Source organism: Lissotriton vulgaris, chromosome 1_1, assembly GCF_964263255.1.
Source record: "Lissotriton vulgaris chromosome 1_1, aLisVul1.2, whole genome shotgun sequence".
NCBI classification, from domain to species: Eukaryota; Metazoa; Chordata; class Amphibia; order Caudata; family Salamandridae; genus Lissotriton; species Lissotriton vulgaris.
The window spans coordinates 652151621-652174450 of NC_141685.1; the positions used below are offsets into that span (position 1 = coordinate 652151621).

General features: G+C 44.7%; 1 long non-coding RNA gene across 1 annotated transcript in view; it reads right to left on the minus strand.

Annotated features, from left to right (window-relative positions):
- LOC147747605 (uncharacterized) overlaps positions 1–21048 on the minus strand; it is a 119513-nt gene extending 98465 nt beyond the window's left edge. Inside the window, exon 1 of the long non-coding RNA XR_015299678.1 lies at positions 20623–21048. This is a non-coding gene — a long non-coding RNA (uncharacterized LOC147747605). The remainder of the gene's footprint in view (positions 1–20622) is intronic.
- Between the last annotated feature and the right edge of the window lie 1782 nt (positions 21049–22830).

Genomic DNA, 22830 nt, shown 5'->3' on the forward strand with positions numbered 1-22830 from the left:
TATTTACAAAAAAGGGAGACTTATTAACTTGCCAGAAAGCAGCAGAATTTTTAAGAACACAGCTTTCGTGCAATTGGGCCCAAAGAAGGGACTTTAGCTCTTTTTTCCTATTCTGTAGGGCTATGTTGTATTTTTTCCTAAGGGTTCTTATTTCGAGTGGACTCCTAACCGCTTTCCTTGATGCCGTTTTTAGGTCTTGAGACGTGACCGTACATTCGTGATTAAACCATCCCTTTTTCGGCTTGGATTTATGCTTAAGTTCAATCCATAAGGCGTCATTTATGGCTTTAGTGATTCTACCAAAGTTAAAAATGATTTCCTCATCTGTGGCATCTAGATCGAGGCATTTCAGAATGGAGGGAAGAGCCCCTGAAATCACTTGAGTGGTTATTACCATTGGGTCTTCTTTCCCCCATTTCAGGGCGTAACCATTTAGTCTATTCAGCGTCAGGTTATTTTGAACTAAGATGGAACCAAGGTTATCTTTGGGATTGCAGACTAGTGGGCAGGAGACACTTAGTGGACAATGGTCACTAAGGGCGATGGAGTGCCTTGAAAATAATGTGTCCTTTGCCCTCTCCCCATTTGAGACCAATATGTAGTCTATTGTTGTTTGGTGTCCCTGACCGTGAAATGTAGGGGCCAAAGTTAGCTTCTCAATATGGAGATTGTTAGCTTTGACGAGATTTAGCTCAAACATAGTTTCATTGAGTTGGCTTCCAAGAATACTGTGTCTGACGTGGGATATTGGATTGTCCCTTTTGTCAAAAATACCACAAGTGTTGTCGATACCATCTAGACAAGGGCCCAAGTTGAAGTCCCCCTCCCCCCAGATTATCACTTCTTCTTTAATGGACTTCTCTGTATGGATTGGGAGGATAGAGCGGATCGCGGATACCAGGTTTATTGCCTCTTTCTCCAAAAGGTTGTTATAATAATTCACTATAAGGAACTTATCCCTATTGTTTAAGGTTAGGGTGAGAATCGGAAGCTAGACTCGAGTTTTATGGTTTCTACATCCATCGCTGACAGGAGATTGGAGATATAAATAGTTAGACCTCCCTTCGCTCGTCCTGACGTCGAGGGTATGGCTGGTGAAAAATAAGTTTTAAACCCTGCAATGTGTATAGGTTTGAGTAACCATGTTTCATGTAGGGCTATAATGTCGAAGTTGGAGATGAATTTCATCCATTCTTCGTATAAGATTTTGGTACGTTGCCCTGCTATGTTCCAGAATGAGGCACAAATAGAGGATCTGAATTCTGTCTCGTTGGGCCTACTTTTTCCGATATTTATTGAAGTGATATTTACATCCTGAAAAGGATCAACAACATGGGGAGGTTGATTGGTGACAATGGCACTGATCACGGGTTCTTTAAAGCTTTCAGTGTATTTTAACTGGGACACGTGGGAAATAAATCAAAAGTTTGACTTAGTGTTTTTGGAGGGACCGGTCAGGTTACAATTTTGCGTAACATGTGATATAGACTTATTGGGCAGTCAATCAACTCCCTCCAGGCCAGAGAGACTCGCATAACGGTTTTGAAGTGCTATTGGATGGTTGACCTGAAAGTGTTTATTAATTCTGGGGTTATATGTTCTGAGGTGGGGAGGAGGGACCAGTAAAGACCTAGGATAAAAATAGGTCAGATCATAGGGCGAGATGGATTTGCTACCTTTTTCTGGGAACCAGTTTAAGATGTAACTGACAGTTCTGTAATCTCTAAAGTTGATGACAATTATGTCTCCCTTTTTGTCCTTTGTTCTAGTACCAAGCCATGAGAGGCGGCGGACATGTAGTATCTTGCCGTTTATGTTTGGAGGGAGGGGACGATTCTGGCTAAGCCAGTGCGTAGTTTTATTTTTTGACTGAGAGTGGTTTTCCCTCTTTCCAGCTTCTAGTGTTGGGACTCCTGTCAGGACCACCACTAGTGGGACCGCTTCCAGTGGCAGTTCTACTTGACGCCCCCTGGGCTTTGTTAGTCTCTCTGGGGTTTTTTTGTCCTGCTTACTTTGTGGCTTTCCTGAATTAGAAATTTCTTCACTCCTAGGGGCCTCTCCGTCTACTTGTTGTGAAGCTTGTTGCGTTAATTTGCCGATATCCGGCCTTGGGGCTTTTGATTTATTTGTCTCTGTGGTTTTTGTGTCATTTTGGGGGATTAAATTTGGAGAAGATGCCGTGGGCGGGATTCCTGGAATGGGCCTTGCATTACGATTCGGCAGCCTTTTGTTTCTCCTCTAGAGTACCAAGCCTATCTTCTATTCTTTTTAGTCTCTCTATTAGTGACAGTGTAAAAACTCTGATTAGGTGTTCTATTGTTCCTATCAAGTCCTTACAGGGAGTTTCTAATGTCAGGCGTGGTGGTGGAATGCCTGGTTCGGGTAACGTCGTGGTGTCTGATGTATGGGCTTTAGTGGATTTACCGAAATCAGTGTGGCTAATCTTTGATCTCAATGGCTCGTTCCCTTTTTTCCTCCGTTTCCTTGGCAATGAGCCTTGTGCTCTGGGGTGTTTGGAATTTTTCAGGTTTTTTCGCGTGACCTTTACTATGGGTAAGGGCGTGTCTGGGATAACTTCTATCTCTGGTGGTGAATAACAGGGAGGTGGTAAAACTTGGCTATGCGATGTGCCGACTATATCAGGGGTGGAAGTTACGTCTCGTAGGAGGATTGGAATACTATTAATAGTTGTGTCTGGGTCCTCACTTTCAGCAGGGCCACTATTGTGTAATAAGCTGTCTGTCTGTGGGCAAGTGGGAGAGGGGCGCATGTTTCTGATCAGTTCGACTGAGCGACGTCGCTCAGCTCGTCGTTCCGCAAGTGTACTCTCCCTTTCAATATCAGAGGAGATCCTGAATACAAAGTTATCCAAATTCCCTTTGTTCGCACCACTTGATTCTTTGGTGTTGGCTAATGCCATGATGCGTGGCGATAATTATCAAGGGCAAAATCAAGGTGGGCTAGAATAGTAATAGCCCCAAGGTGATAGGGTCTCACTTGGAAGCTTTAGCAAGCTAGCGAGCAATAAGTCAATATCAGGATAATGATGTAACTTGGTACCTTGCAAAGTAGATGTTTTTAAGTTAGATGTCAGTGAAAAGGCCCGGCCCGGGCTCCTTTGGCTCCTGAGGGCTACAGAGGGCCCGCCCTTTGCCCGGTCTTCGCCCGGCGTCCCGCGAGGCGGGGCTTACATCATTTTTATGCGCCTCCTGGCGCTGTGGAATGATGCAGGGGCCGCAAAGGTTGCCGGTAGATGTCGTCCCCGGCCCCGCCTCCGCTCGGCGGTCGCGCCGGTGGATGGCAACACCAGCGGGACATCGGGAGGCAGGTGAGGGGATCCGGTTTTCCACAAAGGCAAGGAATACCAGCAGCTATCGTCCAGAAGCTATCGCCCAGAAGTCAGGTTTCAGGTCAACAAGGTTACCCCACTCGTCAGGGGCTTACAGCGTTTTTATGCGCCTCCTGGAGCTGTGGAATGATGCAGGGGCCACAAAGGTTGCCGGTATATAGTCCCCGGCCCGGCCTCCACTCGGCGGTCGCGCCGGTGGATGGCAACACCAGCGGGACGGCAGGAGGCAGGCGGGGGGATCCGGTTTTCCACAAAGGCAAGGAATACCAGGAGCTATCGCCCAGAAGCTATCGCCCATAAGTCAGGTTTCAGGTCAACAAGGTTACAGGACTGAATAAAATACAGAGCAGTAGTGAAAAACAATATTTTTACCAACATATTTTTGCGAACGATATTAAAAACTTCAATATTTTTAAAATCAATATTACTTACCTCAAATTGATATTCTTGACTACAATATTGTTGTTGTTGATATTTCTTACCCACGATATTAATGACATTAGGATGGAGGATGGACTGGAGTCCGTCCACCATCCTGGTGGGAACCCGAACCATACGCCATGCATGCGGCGGTTAGGCAGTACCCACTGCACTGTCACAATGCCATGTTGTGCATTTCACTGCACTATGTGGCAGGCACCACACCTCCAAGTGCACCCTCACCTCCCCCCAACACATGGGGGCCCACAACATGCCCCGTAACAAATCCTCACCAGCCCATGGCAGCATCACCATGGAAAGGACTGCAATAGCCAGCATCCTAAGTTGGTGGACGGTGCCTGCTAGGTACCTCCTCCATTTTGGGCTACCTGATTCATCCGTCAGGTAATCTGTTAGATTGCTTTTGGCGGACCTGTGGCAGATGGTCTTTGCCTCCGACACGGGCCGAGCGTGATGGTGATGGCCTTCCGCAATTGTAATCGGCCCCTATGTATCCATACATGCACATATGTAACATTATACAATGCAATACCACTTTGGTTTTTGTATAATGGTAAATAAATATTTACCGTCTGAATTTCTATGCAGTAAAGTTCAATAAAATAACTCAGTCGAAAATAAGAGGCAAAATCCGTGATATCTGAGTTTCAAAATGGGTTTTATTCCATAAAATGGAATGGTTCGAACCAGGGTATCATGTTCCTTTCACCATAAAGGATCAGGAAGGGATAGAGCATACTTTATTGACAGAATACAACTTTTATAGTTAATGCATATAATGGTGATGGATACAGAAGGCGTAACAGCTGAGAGAAACGAGATAAGAACACATGTGCGTAACAGAAAGGCGTGCTCGAGGGCGTACACAGGGGTGTGTGCTAGAAACGTCACATGAAAGTGTCACAAGTGGGTGGATACATAGTGGAATCTTGCAGTGTCAGCAGAAATCTGTAGCAAGGATGCGCGCGCAGCAGCATGACATGTGACTGACGTGAGGCTGGAGGGTGCAGGGGACTTGACATTTAGCACTAGAGGAAAGAGACAGAAGTCTGGCATGTCAGATCGACTCGTTCCTAAATCATATCTGATATCTTGTGTTTGGGGAACTATATTATCTAGAAGGAAAAGTCTCTCGGGCAGAGGCTACTCTATACTGACTATTAATGCGTGCATATGTGACTACGTGTCTGCGTGTAATGCGAGGGGCCATGGGCCTACCATGGTAACAGGAGCAATGAATTACTTGCATGGAGACAGAGAGGCCGGGCCCTTTGCTCTGCAGCCGGGGAAATGTTTATCTATTCTGCTAGACTGGAATGTGTTTTCGAGGAGCTGAGCTCGGCTATACTGATAACTTGAAGGCAAAATACTGTCTTTGGCAGGCAAGCAGGCCAAGCCGGGCACCGCTCGCCGCGCAGGGAATAGGACAGAGGTCAGGGAGGCATCCTACGTTGCAGCTTTTCATGAGGCAGAGAACAGAAAGGGCTCGATGGCAGAAATCAGGGCCTAGCTCTGCAGAGCTAGAAAAAACGTGAAAGTGCACCATGAAAAGACGTTGGCAAGGCATACTTAGGAACAGAATTATCGATCCATTCATGGTGGATCTGAAAGAGGACATGTTAACGTTGGACGCAAATGTATTTCCGTCTTCATAGCAGGTTGAGGAGGGAAGTTACATGCACTTTAAGCTCGTACATGGAGACGGTGGTGTTCACGTTAGGGGACACAATTGACTATAAAAATTTATATTACCTCATTCCCTCCTTGTCCCCTACGGACCCTTCATGATATATCAATCCTCATTAGTCCATCTATTTGTTAATATAACATCATTTGCTCTTCCTTTTTCAGGCGGGCTTTAGAACGTGGACTTGGATGAGGAAAACATGATGTGGCGCACAGGCCGCAAATCGCCGGCCCACATTGTATACATAGGCAACAACTGAATACTATTCCGAGGAAGGATAGGACTTTCCATCCCCAGGCTGATAACACGCTCCAGAACCAACCGGACCAAGTCCAGGTACCTGGATTCTGGTGTATCTGACTTGCAATCTTATGGAGACGCGTTATGGCTTTATATACTGACGGTGCGTTTTCTGGAATGAAAACACAGCAGCTCGATCCGATGACTCTACAGGCTCCGCCCCTATCGGCCAGTATGACGTCAAGGACAAGACGATTTTGAAGGACAACAATTCTCATAGCAGACTGTTCCTCTGTTAAGTTGCCTAGGGCGGAAGTAGTTTAATTTACCACTGCTTCAAGGGTTCTGGTCAAGTGACGTATTGCTTTGCTATTGAAGATAGCTCCTAAATATGGAAAGAAACCTTTATTGAAATCTGTATATTGTTCTAATGCCGTTTCAGTATAGTCGACAATCGGGAGATCTCTCTTGTGTCTGTTAGGTACTAGCCGGGAGTTCTTATGATAATCAGGTGGAGCTAGAAAAACGGGTGGCAAAAGGAATGCAATGTAACATGTCCCATCCCAATCTAGTGGCAAACGTATATAGGCTGTATGACCACAAATGAAATAGGAATGTCGGGTAGCTTTGAATGTAGACTTGCCTTTATCACTGAATTCGATCACAGTAGTACATTTACTATGACCTAGAGGTACTGAACCATTCTTTCTGACACATAATTCGCCTTTGACGGGTAATACTGACATAGAGGGTAAGTCTGGTCCTGTATCAGACTGAACATTCAGAATCATGAGGTTAAGTGTATAATTACCTAATCCATATACTTCATTTTCTAGATCGGTCCCTGTCCTTTGTGGAAGACCCTCCTTGTTAGGGTAACATGCTTTATGCAAAACTGTGTTCAGGTTTCCCCATACCCAACTGCCTTTGTAGACTATGGACTCAGAGTCTTAAGAATTTATTAAACTAAACCATGCACCACAGGAACCATTATGTGTGAACGGATACGGGAAGAGGGGCAAGACTCCCTTGTATTTCTGATAGGGAGGAAGTTGGCCACATATCCAACAATTGGTAGCATTGCTGGTCTGATGAGAATGATGTAACATACTGATAAAAGTATTGTTGCGCAGCGCAAGCCGGTAAGATAACTCATGCGGGGGTAGTTCGCTGAAAGTATGCTCGACAGTGCTGTTTGGAAAGAAATGTGCATGTATGGAAATAGGGAAATACATGTGTAGCAGCAAACTTGCAGCAATAATCGTAAGACTCAGAAAAAACATAATCAATAATGTCACAATACAATGACTACGAAGAGATTTACAATATTCTCGTTTCTTGAGCTGTTTCTGTCTATCTCTCTCTCTATTGGGATCTAGCTTGTACATGTCAGGAACCTGTCTAACCGCTTCACCTAGGGGAGGACTTAAACAATTAAACTGTCTGACTTGCTAGACCTCAACTTTAAACGATACTCCTGTTGAGGAGTTTTCTCTGCCAGTGGGAGTGTTGAATCAGCCTTTAGGATGGGGCCGGGCTGGGAATCTAACTCTGGCTGCAGTCCATTATATTTTTTTATATGACTCGAGTGGAGCCAGCCTTTGCGGCCCTCCACCTTCACGGCTGTCCTTGTAGTTAGTAAAACAAGCTTCGGTTCTTGCCAGCGGGGCTCCAGCGGACTCTTCCTGTCAAAATTTCTCACAAAGACGAGGTCCCCCGGGACTATCTCATGTGGCTTCACCTCGGTGTTGTCGGGAAAGGCTGCAGCTACCTGTGAACGACAAGATTGTAGTGCAGACATCAAGGAGGCAAGGTAATCTGTCAACATGTTACTATCAACATCTGTTATTTTTCGAGGCAGAGGCGTCCCCCACATATTCGGTGGCCTACCAAAGACCACCTCATACGGGGATAGCCCTGTTCTAGAGTGTGCAACCATTCTCATGTAAAACAATGCAACTGGCAAGGCGACTATCCAGTCTACCCCTTTCTCGGCACAGATCTTGGCAAGGCGTGTTTTCAGTGTCTGATTGTGGCGTTCTACGAGACCTGCTGCCTCGGGATGTCGGACGCAGTGGAACTTCCACTGATATCCTAGCAGGAGTGAGACCTGCTTCATTAATTCGGACGAGAATGGTTGGCCATTATCTGAATACACGACACGAGGCAAACCGTATCGTGGGAAGAATTCACGAACCAACTGTTTGGCAGTGGTCGGAGCAGTGTAATCTGGGACTGGATATGCTTCTGTCCAACGGGAAAGTGCGCATACAATTACGAGGACATATTTGAATCCTCGACATCGTTCCATCTGGATATAATCCATCTGGAGGACTTCAAAAGGGTAATCGGGAGGATTGAATCCACCTTGCTCTACAGGGATGCTTTTACCTGGGTTGAACTGACAACAGATCATGCAAGTACGCACTTTCTGTTTTGCTGCTGCTCGTAAATGTTTATTGTACTAGAGATTCTGTAAACTGTCTAACATGGTCTTTTTCTCCCAGGTGTGCTGGACTGTGTGCAGTGTTGATCATAACTTGAACCATAGAGTCAGGGAGAAACCATGTGGCTTTTCCCTTCGTCATCCATCCCTGATCTGTCTGGATCCCTCCTAGTTCAGTCCATTTCTTTATTTCGTCTGGAGTAGCATGTGTCTGTATGTCAATTACATCTAGTGCGGGATCCTTTACTGTCATGCAATGTGTTGGTGTCAGAACTATTGTCTTTGTCATGTTAGCTGCATGTGTATGAGTCAGAGCTGTGTGTTTCGCTGTTCGATCGGCCAGATCGTTACCCTGGGAAATGGTATCTGTAACTTTGGTATGTGCCTTGCACTTCATGATAGCTATGGCTGATGACAAATGTATTGCTTCCAATAATTCCTGAATGAGGGGACCATGTTGGATTTTGGCTCCGTGAGAGGTCAAGAAACCTCTTTCCTGCCAGAGAACACCGAAGTCATGTACGACTCCAAATGCATAACGTGAATCTGTGTATATGTTAACATTCCTGTTTTTGGCTATTATACAAGCTCGGGTCAGAGCAATGAGTTCTGCAGCTTGAGCAGACAGTGTATCAATACGGTGTGTTTCTTTGACTTCAGTTTCAGTGGTCACTGCATATGCGGCAACTAATTCTCCTGTGCTTGTTCTCATACATGAACCATCCATGTAAAGTGTCAGGTCTGGGTTAGTCAGTGCAACATCTGTCAAGTCTCGTCGGGGCTTTGTTACTGCATTAATGATCTCTATACAGTCATGTGGAGCTGGATCTGTAATGTTCGAGGGTAACAATGTGGCAGGATTGAGTATATTACAGCGTCTGATTTCTATGTGTGGCTGGAACAATGTCAATTCATAACCTGTCAGTCGTGCTATAGTCAAGTGTTGAGTCTGTGTTCTGTTTAAAAGAACCTCCACAGAGTGTGGAACTTGTACTGTCAGGGGATGTCCTAACACTATGGAATCACTTTGTCGAATTGCTAAGGCTGTTGCTGCAACTGATTTTAAGCACGCAGGCAGAGCCTGGGCTACTGGGTCTAATGTACTTGAAAAATAAGCACACGGCTTATGTGAACCTGCTTGGTCTTGTGTGAGGACAGATAGAGCTGTGCCATCACGTTCGGTAACAAAAAGTGTAAAAGGTTTGCTGTAACAAGGTGTTGCTAAAACTGGTGCTTGACATAATGCTTTCTTTAATTCATCAAAAGCCTGTGTGTGTTCCTGAGTCCAAGGGAGGACAGTCGAAGTCGCTGCCTCCTGTGTTGTCAACTGTATAAGTGGCTTGGCTAGAAATGCATACTGGGGAATCCATTGCCTGCAGTAAGAGGTGAGGCCAATGAAGGCCCGCACTTCCTTTTGTGTCGTGGGTTGCGGTAAGTGTGCAATTAACTCGATGCGGTCAGGTGTTAGCTGTCTCCCCCTCTTGGACAGCAAGTGCCCAAGGTACACCACTTGCTGAACACAGAATTGTAACTTTGAAGGGGACACCTTGTGTCCCTTGTCAGCTAAGAAATGCAAAACCGTCAGTGATGCATGTTCACATTCAGGTTCGCTACGAGCGGTGATCAGCAGATCATCGACGTACTGCAGTAGAGCAGTGTTAACTGGCATGAGAATACTGTCAAATTGTCTTTTCAATGCTTGGCTGTAGATGCTGGGGCTTTCTGTGAATCCTTGAGGTGCGCGTGCAAATTTGAAGCTTCGGCCATTTAAACAGAATCCGAAAAGGTATTGGCTCTCCGGATCAATGGGGACACTGAAGAACGCGTTCTTGAGGTCAATTACAGTAAAGAACGTCGCCTCTGAATCAATAGCAGTCAATAAGGATGAGATGTCGGGGACCACAGGGTACTGTGGCACAATGCATTTATTTAATTCTCGCAGATCAATCACCAACCGATAAACTGGTGGTGCATTTGGGTCAGTACGTTTAAGAATCGGAATGATAGGGGAATTACATAGATTGGAGTCGGTTTCTACAACCACTCCCTGTGCAATGAGCTCTTCAATGATTTCCAGTAAAGCCACTACAGCATCGGGTGGTAACTTGTATTGTCGGATTCGGGGCAGTACAACTCCTGGCTTGAGTGTCACTCGGTATGGTGTAATGTGCATACAACCTACATCAGTTGGGCCTTTCGCCCACAAATGTTCTGGTACATTTTTCAATCTGTCATCAAAATCTCGTAATACATAGTGACCTTTGAAGTCACGTAAAAACAGTCTAACTCCTTCCGGAGAACAACATATTACAGCTCCTAGAGCTTTCAGTGTCTTGATACCTAACAGGTTTTCTGGACATGACTTCGTGAGTAGTAAGTCTGTAGTGCGTGACAATGGACCAACTGCTAGGGGAACAGGTTTCGATACTTCATTAACAATAGGCTGTCCTGAAAATCCAAGGGAAACATTCTCTGAGCCTGAGAGGGGTGCCCCTGGAACCTCATCGTGACTTATTGTTGTTCGACTTGCCCCTGTGTCAATCAAAAACTTTCTATCCTTTCCTAATACTTGACTATGTACATAAGGACCCTCTTGATCTACAGGAACCTCAATGAGAGGCAAGCCAACCTCCCTCTCTAGGCTGTTTCACGAGTATCGCTGATAATCGGGATAATCAGATTGTGCATACTGGTACATCTGTTGTGAAACTTGCTGTGTCGCGGCAATGGGCTGTGGACGTGGTACCGCTACTGTCTGTCCTGTCTGTTGTGGAACAGGCATTGGCTGGGCGTTCTGTGTCTGCTGAACTTGATGTTGGACCTGGTCCTGTCTAGGCTGACGTGGTCTCTCTTTAGTTTTTCCTGTTGCTATATTGTATTTCAGAACCATACATTCATTCACATAGTGACCTGGCTGTTTACAATAGTTGCATGTCCCTTTAACGGGAGCTGCCGAATTATTTGACTGTGTCATACCCTTTTTCTGACCGTCAGCTGGAACTGACTGAGCAACTAACATTTTCATTTTCGTATCTTTCATACGCCTCTGTTCGTGGTCCTGTTCTTCCCTAATTCTATTCTGGTGGTACTGTAACATTTGTAACATTTGGGATGGCGTACTTGCTTGCCATGTGCTTTCGACTTTATATACACGGTTCTTAACCTGTGGCAGGGAATTCTCGAATAATTTGGTTACAAAAAGGTGCGGGTATGACTCGCTACTTGGTTTCAGGCCACTATTAATAATAAAACATTTCTCGAATCTAGAATAAAAATCACTAGTGTCTTCATCGTGTTTCTGTTTACAGGCTGAGATTGCGTCCCAGTCTTCCTTTTTCGTTGTCAATATTCTTGGCAAAACCTGTACAATTAATCCTGGTAATGCTTTAGCTTTCGGCCCAAGGCCTAACCCTGGAGTACGTCCATTTTCCTCGTCCTCTATTTCGGTCCAGTTAATCTTTTTATCTCCCACCTCCCATTCTTTCTCTTTGAGTTTCTCGTAAATGCCAGCAGGCAACAGTACTTTTAACATTTTCATAATATCTGAGTACGTGTAGTCACCCATGAGTAGCATATCTTTAATTTCTTGGTGAAAACCTGCAGGGTCTTTATCGTGACAGGGTACTAGTTTCTTCATTTCTAGCAATTCTATTTTAGTGAGGGGTGTATATACAAATACACGTTCTAATGTGTTATCGTCTTTTCTGACCGGATGTACTTCCCGTAAGGGATTCTGTCTATCAAAGTAAAACATTTTTCTTTCTGAGGGTGGTGGAGCTGACATAAACTGTAGTTTCAGAAAAGCACTATACTTGTGTCTATGTTCTAGAATTTCTTTAATTAAATCAGTACCTAGGCCTCTCCATCTATTAGAGAGCAGTTCTACCAATATGTCCGGTAAGGGACCTGGATCAGAATGTTGGCTCTTAAACAACGTAATGAGATGCTGAATCATGTATACACTAGCTAATTTTTGTTCATCAGGGGAAAAGTTCAAAAACGTCTGTGCTACTGCATCATCATTATACGTACTAGAATCGCCAGCCCATTGTACGGCGGACCGGGCTAGTTCTTGTTCATCCATGGAATTGAGTACATGGTACCCCATTCGATCTTGAAGTATTTTATCGGTAGCCTGAAACATATGTTCAGGAGAACTCGGGTTTGATATGACAGAGAGAAAAAGTCTCTTGCTTTCTGGACGTATCGGACGTATTGTATTATTAAAGGGTCTTCCCTTACCTACATATGCTATCATTTCTCTAGCTGGTAATTGTGATGTTTCTGCTGTGGTCTCTGGTTGTTCGTCCTCCTCCGAGGATTCATTCTTGTCTGTATCTATTTCTCTTTCAGGCTTCCTTCTTTCATGTATTTGTATTACTGCTTTTCGGATCCTTCTATACATGTTGTCTATACAACTCTGTTTATCATGCTTTCCGTCTGCTATATTCTGACCCCACTTGGTTAGTGCATCCATCTCTTCCTTGTCTACACCTGGCCTATCTTGTTCTCTTATTAAGCAGTTTATGAAGAAGCGTAATATACAACCTTGAGTGTCAACTTTCTGGTATGCCATGGCCTCGCCAATGCTTTCAGGACCTTCCCCCGTTTGGACAAAATGATATATTCTGTCTAGATGTTCAATCATTCCTGGTAATAACATTAAATAGTTTGCAACTCGTCGTAAACGTACTGATGCTAGCATCATCCTATCGTTTTTACCGGGTACTGGATCATATCTGCAGTCTGTGAGGGGCTCTTTAAGTAATTCAGAACTCGTTGTTTGAGGTGTACGTTGCTTTGCTAAATCCCTGAAAGTCAGTCTATGTGTTGGCGGCGGGGTCCTAAAAATACCTCCCGTCGCACCTCCTGAGGTGCCAGGTCCAAAAGGATTTAGTGGATGAATGCCAGGAAGAACGAGAGGGGAAGTAACAATAGGTGCGGGAAGTGTTGGGGGAACAGGCGTAGGACGTTGAATGGGTGGAGTTTGTTGTTGCGGACCTGGGGGTAGATTATCTTGGGGTGGGAGACCGTCGGCAGGTGCAGGTGGTGCGGGTACATGGGCAGGTGCAGTAGTATAGGTAGGAGCTACATCGTCTAAATAGGAAGAAATAAAAATGTCTGCTGCGGTCTTGTGACGTAATTTAGTCGGAACCAATGGAGGGGGCAGATCTTTTGGTATTTCCGGAGTGGCCTTAGGTAAACCCTCGGCCAAAAGAGGATACATACCATTCACAAGGGTGTTTCGTTGTCTGTCTACTTGTTCTGCTTTAACTCGTATTCCTTCTTCAACTAGCGCGTTTTCTCGGGCTTTATCTGAATCTTCTCTATGTTTCTCTGCTTTTCTGAGTTCTTTCTCTGTACGTCTATGAGATTCTTTACGCCACAATTCTATAGCGTCTTTCTGAGATTGTCTGGCTTTCTTTTTCCATAACGCTTCTTCTACTCTAATGATGCAATCTGCATCCCATGTCCCTGTAACGGGCCATCTGTATCTCTCGTCTTGGTTCTTAGTATAATCGGCCCATAAATCTAGATATAAGATGGCATTTAAGCCATGCTTATGGTACATAAAATTTCTGGGAGTGTCCCTAGGTGGGACAGGAATCGCTTCCTCTAGTATCCCTTTCCTAGTTCCTATCTGTCTTAATTTGGAAAAAATGTGGCATCTTGATATTCGGTACTTGATACTTACTTGAACCTGAACACACTTTTTACACAGAAACACAGTAATGTATATCAAACAGTCACTCATACCACGACATTAATCACATAGAAACATTTTGAACACAGATTAACTAGGCTTGAATTCTATAACGGAAACAAAAAAAAAATCGAACTGTTGAAGACACTAATTACTTGATATACTGTTAAACAGTACAGATACACTGCTAAAACAGTGCAGACCGGGTCTGTGTACCCAAACCCGTCTTGACCGGATGCATAGTAATGCACCCGTCTAGATGCGTCCCCAGCAACGGTACTCACCGGGAAGCACGGAACGGAAGGCCTCGGAAAACTCGTCTGGACTGGACCGGCCTGGACTCGACTCGACTCGTGACGTCACAGGCACGTCGGAACTAGTGGGCCTCTAAACACCTTGGATCTTGCTCTCTTGGCTAGGCTCTGGTCGGGATCCTCCGCACTCCTTACCGCCTCGTCTGGGTGTCGATCGCAGTCTCAGTCACCTCCGTTGGCCAGAGGGAGATACAGGAAATCCTGCGGGTACGCGTAATTGTCCGTCTTGGCTGTGGCAGGGGGCTAGGTTTGCAACGCACCGCCGGCGCGTAAGGTGGGGGAGGGGTCCCTGTTCGGGCGCCAAAGTAATGTGGTAAAAAAATATTTACCGTCTGAATTTCTATGCAGTAAAGTTCAATAAAATAACTCAGTCGAAAATAAGAGGCAAAATCCGTGATATCTGAGTTTCAAAATGGGTTTTATTCCATAAAATGGAATGGTTCGAACCAGGGTATCATGTTCCTTTCACCATAAAGGATCAGGAAGGGATAGAGCATACTTTATTGACAGAATACAACTTTTATAGTTAATGCATATAATGGTGATGGATACAGAAGGCGTAACAGCTGAGAGAAACGAGATAAGAACACATGTGCGTAACAGAAAGGCGTGCTCGAGGGCGTACACAGGGGTGTGTGCTAGAAACGTCACATGAAAGTGTCACAAGTGGGTGGATACATAGTGGAATCTTGCAGTGTCAGCAGAAATCTGTAGCAAGGATGCGCGCGCAGCAGCATGACGTGTGACTGACGTGAGGCTGGAGGGTGCAGGGGACTTGACATTTAGCACTAGAGGAAAGAGACAGAAGTCTGGCATGTCAGATCGACTCGTTCCTAAATCATATCTGATATCTTGTGTTTGGGGAACTATATTATCTAGAAGGAAAAGTCTCTTGGGCAGAGGCTACTCTATACTGACTATTAATGCGTGCATATGTGACTACGTGTCTGCGTGTAATGCGAGGGGTCCTGGGCCTACCATGGTAACAGGAGCAATGAATTACTTGCATGGAGACAGAGAGGCCGGGCCCTTTGCTCTGCAGCCGGGGAAATGTTTATCTATTCTGCTAGACTGGAATGTGTTTTCGAGGAGCTGAGCTCGGCTATACTGATAACTTGAAGGCAAAATACTGTCTTTGGCAGGCAAGCAGGCCAAGCCAGGCACCGCTCGCCGCGCAGGGAGTAGGACAGAGGTCAGGGAGGCATCCCACGTTGCAGCTTTTCATGAGGCAGAGAACAGAAAGGGCTCGATGGCAGAAATCAGGGCCTAGCTCTGCAGAGCTAGGAAAAACGTGAAAGTGCACCATGAAAAGACGTTGGCAAGGCATATTTAGGAACAGAATTATCGATCCATTCATGGTGGATCTGAAAGAGGACATGTTAACGTTGGACGCAAATGTATTTGCCTCTTCATAGCAGGTCGAGGAGGGAAGTTACATGCACTTTAAGCTCGTACATGGAGACGGTGGGGTTCACGTTAGGGGACACAATTGACTATAAAAATTTATATTACCTCAGTCACAATGCCGTGTTGTGCATTTCACTGCACTATGTGGCAGGCACCACACCTCCAAGTGCACCCTCACCTCCCCCCAACACATGGGGGCCCACAACATGCCCCGTAACAAATCCTCACCAGCCCATGGCAGCATCGCCATGGAAAGGACTGCAATAGCCAGCATCCTAAGTTGGTGGACGGTGCCTGCTAGGTACCTCCTCCATTTTGGGCTACCTGATCCATCCGTCAGGTAATCTGTTAGATTGCTTTGGCGGACCTGTGGCAGATGGTCTTTGCCTCCGACACGGGCCGAGCGCGATGGTGATGGCCTTCCGCAATTGTAATCGGCCCCTATGTATCCATACATGCACATATGTAACATTTTACAATGCAATACCACTTTTGGTTTTTGTATAATTTTCCTTATACATGTGTACACTTTCTCTGTAGTTATGTATCTGTATTACTTTATCCCTACTGTACAAAATAGACCTTCAACGCCGTCCAATGCACTACTCTATGTCTCCTCCTATACCTCTCTCAATATTTCCTCTACCTGCCCTCTCTGACTCATCCCAAACCTCGTTCTGCTACTATGACATTCCCAATAAAGCTTTCTTGACTCTTTCCTTCTCTGCCCCTCCTCTCTCCCTCCTTGACTCACCGCAAACCTCATTCTACTGCTTATGATCTACAAAATAACCCTTTTTAGACTCTTCCCACCTCTATCCTTCCTTGATTGACAGCAAACCTCATTTTACTACTCCAATTTAACCCTTCTAAGACGCTTTCCTCCTGTACCCCTTCTTTGACTCATCCCAAACCTCATTTTACTAGTATACTCTCCCAAATAACACCTTCAAGACTCTTACCCCTATTCAATTAAACTAACAGACTCACATGTACACCGTTCAAATTAACAACTTATATTAACCCACCCCTAATTCTTTGGGTTCAGAGTAGCATGCTACTGGCCAAAGCTCCCCAACTCCTTGTCAGGGGCAATTAGCGCTACATGAATCTAATTACAATTACAATTACAAAATACTTTAGTGTGGCCATGTTGAAAATGGTACAGGACGACATTGACTTGTATGACTGCAAGTCCCATTTCAGTTTTGAATGTACGGTCTTTGTATTGGATGCTGTACCCTAGCAGATGAGGATGTCATGATTTTGTTTGTAGGGGGATGTGAAAAAGATTTCTGTGGTGACAAGGGCTTTCAGTTTGTCATGAGTGATGTGTTTGACAATGTGAGAAGCATGACTAATTGCTTACTATGAGTTGACAATGGTTAATTGAGGTGATGTGTGTATTCTCGGGAGTTTTATGTGGATGAGTTGTTCGTGCTAGACGTGGGAGTATGGTAAGTGTTTTTGCAGGTCATGCTGTGAGAGTGAGAACTTTTTGTAATGATGTTTGAGAAACACATGACTATAGGTAGTTTACCATGTCAGGAGGGATTTTGGCATTTCCCGTACAGGTGGATGCTGGCAAATGTAGTGAGGCCACTTTATCTTCCAGAAGTGTTCTTTTGAGATGAGTGTTGGGAAATAAAGTCTGCTTGCTTAGCTTCTTTTAAATATGGTTTTGACGACATCCAGTCATGCCACTTCCTGAACAGATGTATGCTGGGAAATGCAATATGGTCACGTTCTGTTGGGATGGATACTGATTAATTTCAGAAATGTAACATTGATTTGAAGGATGCTGGCAAATATTTCATCTAAATAAATAGAGCAATACATTATTGAAGCAGTGTTGACTTACCTATTTTAACCTAATTTTTAGAGCTTTAAGAGACATCAGCAGATAAGATCACTAACACTGACTCTGTTCTTATGACACAAGTAGACAATATGCACAGGAACTCTGACATAAAAGTGTGCCCAGGCATTCCAAACAGATTTATTTGATTATGTCGTATATACAGACCTTCTGCCACAAAAGAAACACACCTAGATGGAGTGGCATTCAGCATACATTCAATGAAGAGCAACAAACATTTGAACATGTATTCTAGGCTCCAGGATCAGTAACTAAAATAGGACAATCGAGCGCAGGCTTATTCGCTATGTATTGAAAAGTGTGCTTGTCAATATTTGTTTTGTGCGAAAAGAAGGCCATTTGACGTTGCACCAAGAAACTGTGCTTTATATAAATTCAACAGTCAAATGAACTACAACAAAGCAAAACACCATCTGGCCTCGGTATTACAGACAGTTGGAAGTGTGTTCTTGGGTATGATTACAGGTCACATACTATTGAAGTAGTCGTGTCATTTATATGACAGTATATCATAAATGTTTAGGTTCTTGGATGTTTTTCAAAATCTGCAGGGAAATGGAATAAATCATCAATTCAATAAATAAACTTTCTAACTACATTTAGTAACATCAACAAAGGTGTTTATCAATTGGGGAAAAAAGAGAAGTCAAAATGAGTTAATATGTGTTTAATGTTTCAGCTTGTTTTTATGAAAATGACATAAAGGGAGAGAGAGAGAAAGCGTGGATTCGTTCTCCCTAGCCAGAATTTTATAAACAAATGGAATCCACTTTGGGTGTGTGTGGCCCCTACAATGGTGGGGAGCACGTAGTGTTCTTTAAATACCCCTCACACACCAAAAGGACCCTTGGTGTCATGCTTCCTCATTGGGGTCTTCGCACCCCTCTACGGGATGTGGCGTGCTGCGACCTATGACTACACAGGAGCACTTTTAAATCAGACTATGTGTGGTGTGTGTGAGAGTGTTTGTGATCGTGAGTGAGAGGTGGGGTTTGGAGTGTTATTAAGTGATGGTTAAAAAGTACCTGGCTCGTTGGGTGTACTAAAAAAATGTTTTATGGGCCCCCGGGCCGGTACTGTTAAAATAGTGTGTTTAGAGGTTCTTATGTAATAGAATGTACATACATCACCTCATGTCTGCGTCAACATGTTTCGAAGTGGAACTACTTCTTCAGGACGGGGTGCACTAATCCCCACCTTACTCATGTTTTTTAAACAAAAAATCTGTTTTCTACAGAAAAGTGAAAATTATAAATCAAGGTTAATTTGTACCTAAATCAATTCTCAAGGAGGTATCCGCGATTAGCGAACTTATTGTCATAGTATAATGTGCCTCATGAGCCTCTTAACGTGGGGGAGATATTGAGCCACTATGCATCGATTGCGAGGAAGAGTCTCTGCCTTGCTGCCCCCAACGCGGCTCCGCTGGAAAGCTTGTTTTTAACCATGGATACATTGAATTACTATACATTCAGGGACTATTTCATGAGACTTTGCGTCACTTTTGGGCCACGGGTGCGTCACTTTTTGTGATGCACCAGCAGGGTAAAAAATGTGCCATGCTGCATCATATTCACAAAGTGACGCATCTAGGTAGATGCGTCACTTTGTAAACACCTGCTCCACATTATACATGCGCCAGGTATAATGTACGCAGGGTGGGCATTCTGATGCAAGTAAGCCTGGAAGAAGTGACGCAGTGAAATCTAGGAGATTTCACTGCGTTACATCTAGGAAGTAAATGCGGCAATATATTACATCTGCCTCACAGCAGGCGTAAGACTGACACAGGCACATTTGAACTGGGACTTGCCCATATGAAATTACCTATTGATGGAGATGCGTCACTTTTGTGACACACTCCAGCAATGCGTCATTTTTGCACCTGCAGATACATAGAAAATACTGACATATCTGTAACTCCTTGCGACATAATGCATCATACTGTAAATATGACACATCCAGCATGTTGCAAGGAGGGCGCAATGAAAAGTGACGCATCACTGTTTTCTCGCAGCAATGCGTCACTTTTTATAAATGAGGCCCTCAATGTAGAAGAGCTGTGTCAACAGTTTTTTTCCAAGGAATCTAAATTGGTCAATGGATTTACAACCACGTCAGCTCCATGACAGGATATCATACACAAAAATATTGATTGACTAATGCAATCAAAGTAATATCAACCACAAAAATATCACCAACCTACATTTAACTAAAAATAAAAGAAACAATTGTCGATTATAAAAATATGGCTGTCAAAAATATCTAAACATAGCAGTATCAGACTTACAAATATTGAAAAACAAAATAACATCTACTATTTGTATTTATAATCAATAGCAAAAACTTTGAAACACATAGGGTCTGAGTACGAGTCTAGCGGTCCTCGGACTGCCAGGCTCATCGTGGGGTGGCAGTGACGGTCTTCCAACCATCACATTCTGATCTGAGGTTGTTTTTCTCAAATATTTCCTCCTCTATCTGCTTAAGCCTGGTTCTAAATATCCTCTACTCCTCTACTGAACAGCCAGTAGTATTAGCCTACTCGCAATCACATACAGAGCATTCATTGTGGAAACCCCTGATGCATTGTCTGCCAGATTTGATAGTTTTCAGACAGTTACCACCTATAATTGAAATTGTGTTAAATTGCATGTACAAATTGATGTTTTTGCGACTAGTTGCTAAATAAGGTTTGTGAGTCTTAATTATTTCATCAATAATTGCGACTCGCAAATTTCAGTTGCAAAAAATTGCAATTTGCTATTTGTTAAATCGCTAATTTAAATTTGTAATTAGCTTTCGTACATACCAAAACACAACTTCCTCTTTCACTAACCTATTTGTGGCTGGTTTTAGAGTCAAAAAACCTTTGCATATCTAGCCTTTATTTACTTGTACAAGATATTTTCATATCTTTATTTTCCACAGCAAGTCATTATTGTCTTATTACATTAGTAAATCACACTCTGAAACACCTCAAGTTGCTATTTGACTGGCGAAATGGTAGCTTGAAAGGAAATAGCTTGTTGGCAAGATGGTCGCTGACTGATTGCAGTGGATAGTCGCAACAAGCTCACTCTACTCCCAAAAGAGAAACCTGACCTCTGAGAGGCTGTAATACCGGAATGATTGGTGTAATCGTGCTCTCTTACCTCATCCAGGAGTCAGGTCCACTTTACTGGCTGTGCATAATCAACGTAGCACTCAGGAAACGGTTTCAGCATCCTTTTCTTTGGAGGCTCCGTCAACCCAGGGGCAGCAGTCCGACGGCATCGAAGGGCATTAGGCAGCAGAAATCGATCCTCCGAAGCGCCCACCATCAGCGAGCGCAGACAAGGATGTTTCAGCAGCCGTAGCCTCGCAGACTTCTGCCCAGCAGCGGAAAAATCTTGGAAGGAACCGGAGTCTCGTGGCAATGGCGGCGAAGGCAGCGCTGGCGAGCAGCGTACCTCGAAAGAAAAGATTGGGGATTCCGGTAAGGACAGCACTAATGCCAGTGCCTCAGCAAAACAGACGGCAAAAATATCCAGGGACCCGAGAGATCTAGCTCTGCGCCAACCAACCCTGAAAGATGCTTTTTCTTTGAAAACCCATGAAGCTCTGTCAGGACGCGAGGCATCTCCGGCTGGAGACGCCGGGAAAGCGGTTGCCGGGCAACAGCTACGGCAGGAGCAGGGGCAGAACAAGCACACTGTCCGGACGCCAGCTCAAACATCAGAGGCTCTGAAGGAGAAAAAGTGTGGGACGGTGGTGGCTGAAAACCCTCAAGGCTTCGATCAGCAAAAGGCAAGTAAGGGGGCCGATAATACACTGAGCAATGGTCAAATTCGGCTGACCCAGTATGAGGGGGTAAATGGATATCCCTTCAGAGAACCACACTCATCAGAGGGTAGTGACCAGTCAAAAAAAGGGGCGACAGGCGAGACTGCTTTGGAGGAGGGGGATGGCAGAAATGTCCCAGCTTATGACAGAGCGGGGATCTCTGGAACCGCTGACGGTGACTGCTTTTTTTCACAAAATGAAGACTCTGACTCTTATCTCTCAAGTGAGGAGGGAGATGAGAGCCTGTCTATAAGTACGGACTCTGAATCCGCAGCAAAGTCATCTGTCCAGACAGCCCTGCTAGCTCATAAGAACTTCCAAAAAACACAAAAAAAGTCTAAAACTAAATCAAACCCCTCAAATAGCCCCTCAATACAAACATCAAATACTAAATTATGCTGGGACTATTCGGCAACCTCTCTTCTATATCACAAGGAAGCCGACGGGGGCCCGCAAATATCGGGTGAGAAAGGGGGGAGCCCGCCTCAAGCCACCTCACTAGACCTTGTATACACGACCCTGAAGCAGATGCAATCTGAGGCTCGATCAGAGAGTCGTCAAGCTAAACTGACTGCTAAAAAAATGCAGAGCTCCATGAGAAAAATGAACAAGCTATACGAAGAGATGGCAAACAGGGTTTCCCATGTGGAAGAGCGGACTGGTACGCTAGAAGACAATGTTACCCGGTGGCAGGAATTTAAAGAAGCGCAAGAGAAGATGTCCGCCGATATACAATGGATACTTGAAGATTTTGAAAATCGCCAGAGGCGAAACAATATAAGGCTCTTTGGGGTGGCGGAGGGACTGGAAGGTCAGGACGTGAGGTCATATGAAATTAAATTACTGAAAGGGACATTTCTGGACATTACAACTTGGATCTGGGAGAGCTAAGTCCAGAGGGCGCACCGTTTTCCGCTGGTTCAGAGGCAGAATTTTGGGGCTGCACGAGACTCAAAACCCCGAGCAATCCTTTTATATATTGGCAACTTTTTGGCTAGGCTGGACATCATGGACAAGGCAAGACCAGAGGCAAGGTGTACATTTGAAGGGGTTACCTTCTTTGCGCATCCTGATTTTTGTCATGCCACAGTGGAGAAGAGGTGGAGGCTCAGATATCTGATTTCACCCTTGCAAAAATTGGGTCATGAGGCATATTTACTCTATCCAGCAAGGCTCAAAACCATTGTGAAGGGGCATGTCAGGATGTTTACCTCTGAGTTGGCGGCGCAACAGTACATTAATGAGCTGAGGGGGAAGAGGAGCGGTTAACCAGTGTGTGGTTCAGATGTATAGTATCTATGTCGCTATATTCTTTTTAGTAAGGTCAGGAGAATGAAGTTGACTGGAGGGTTGCACGGGAGGAGAATGGGCTGCGACTAATGCACTCAACAGCTGTCACACATAGGTCATGAGTGACCTATTTGCATGTAGGGGGTAGCAGGGTTGGGAGGGGTGGGAGGGGGAGGGGGCAGGGGGCAGGGGATGGGTGGTGGGGAGGAGAGGGTGGAGGAGCACACACTGGTTGCACAGCACTTACA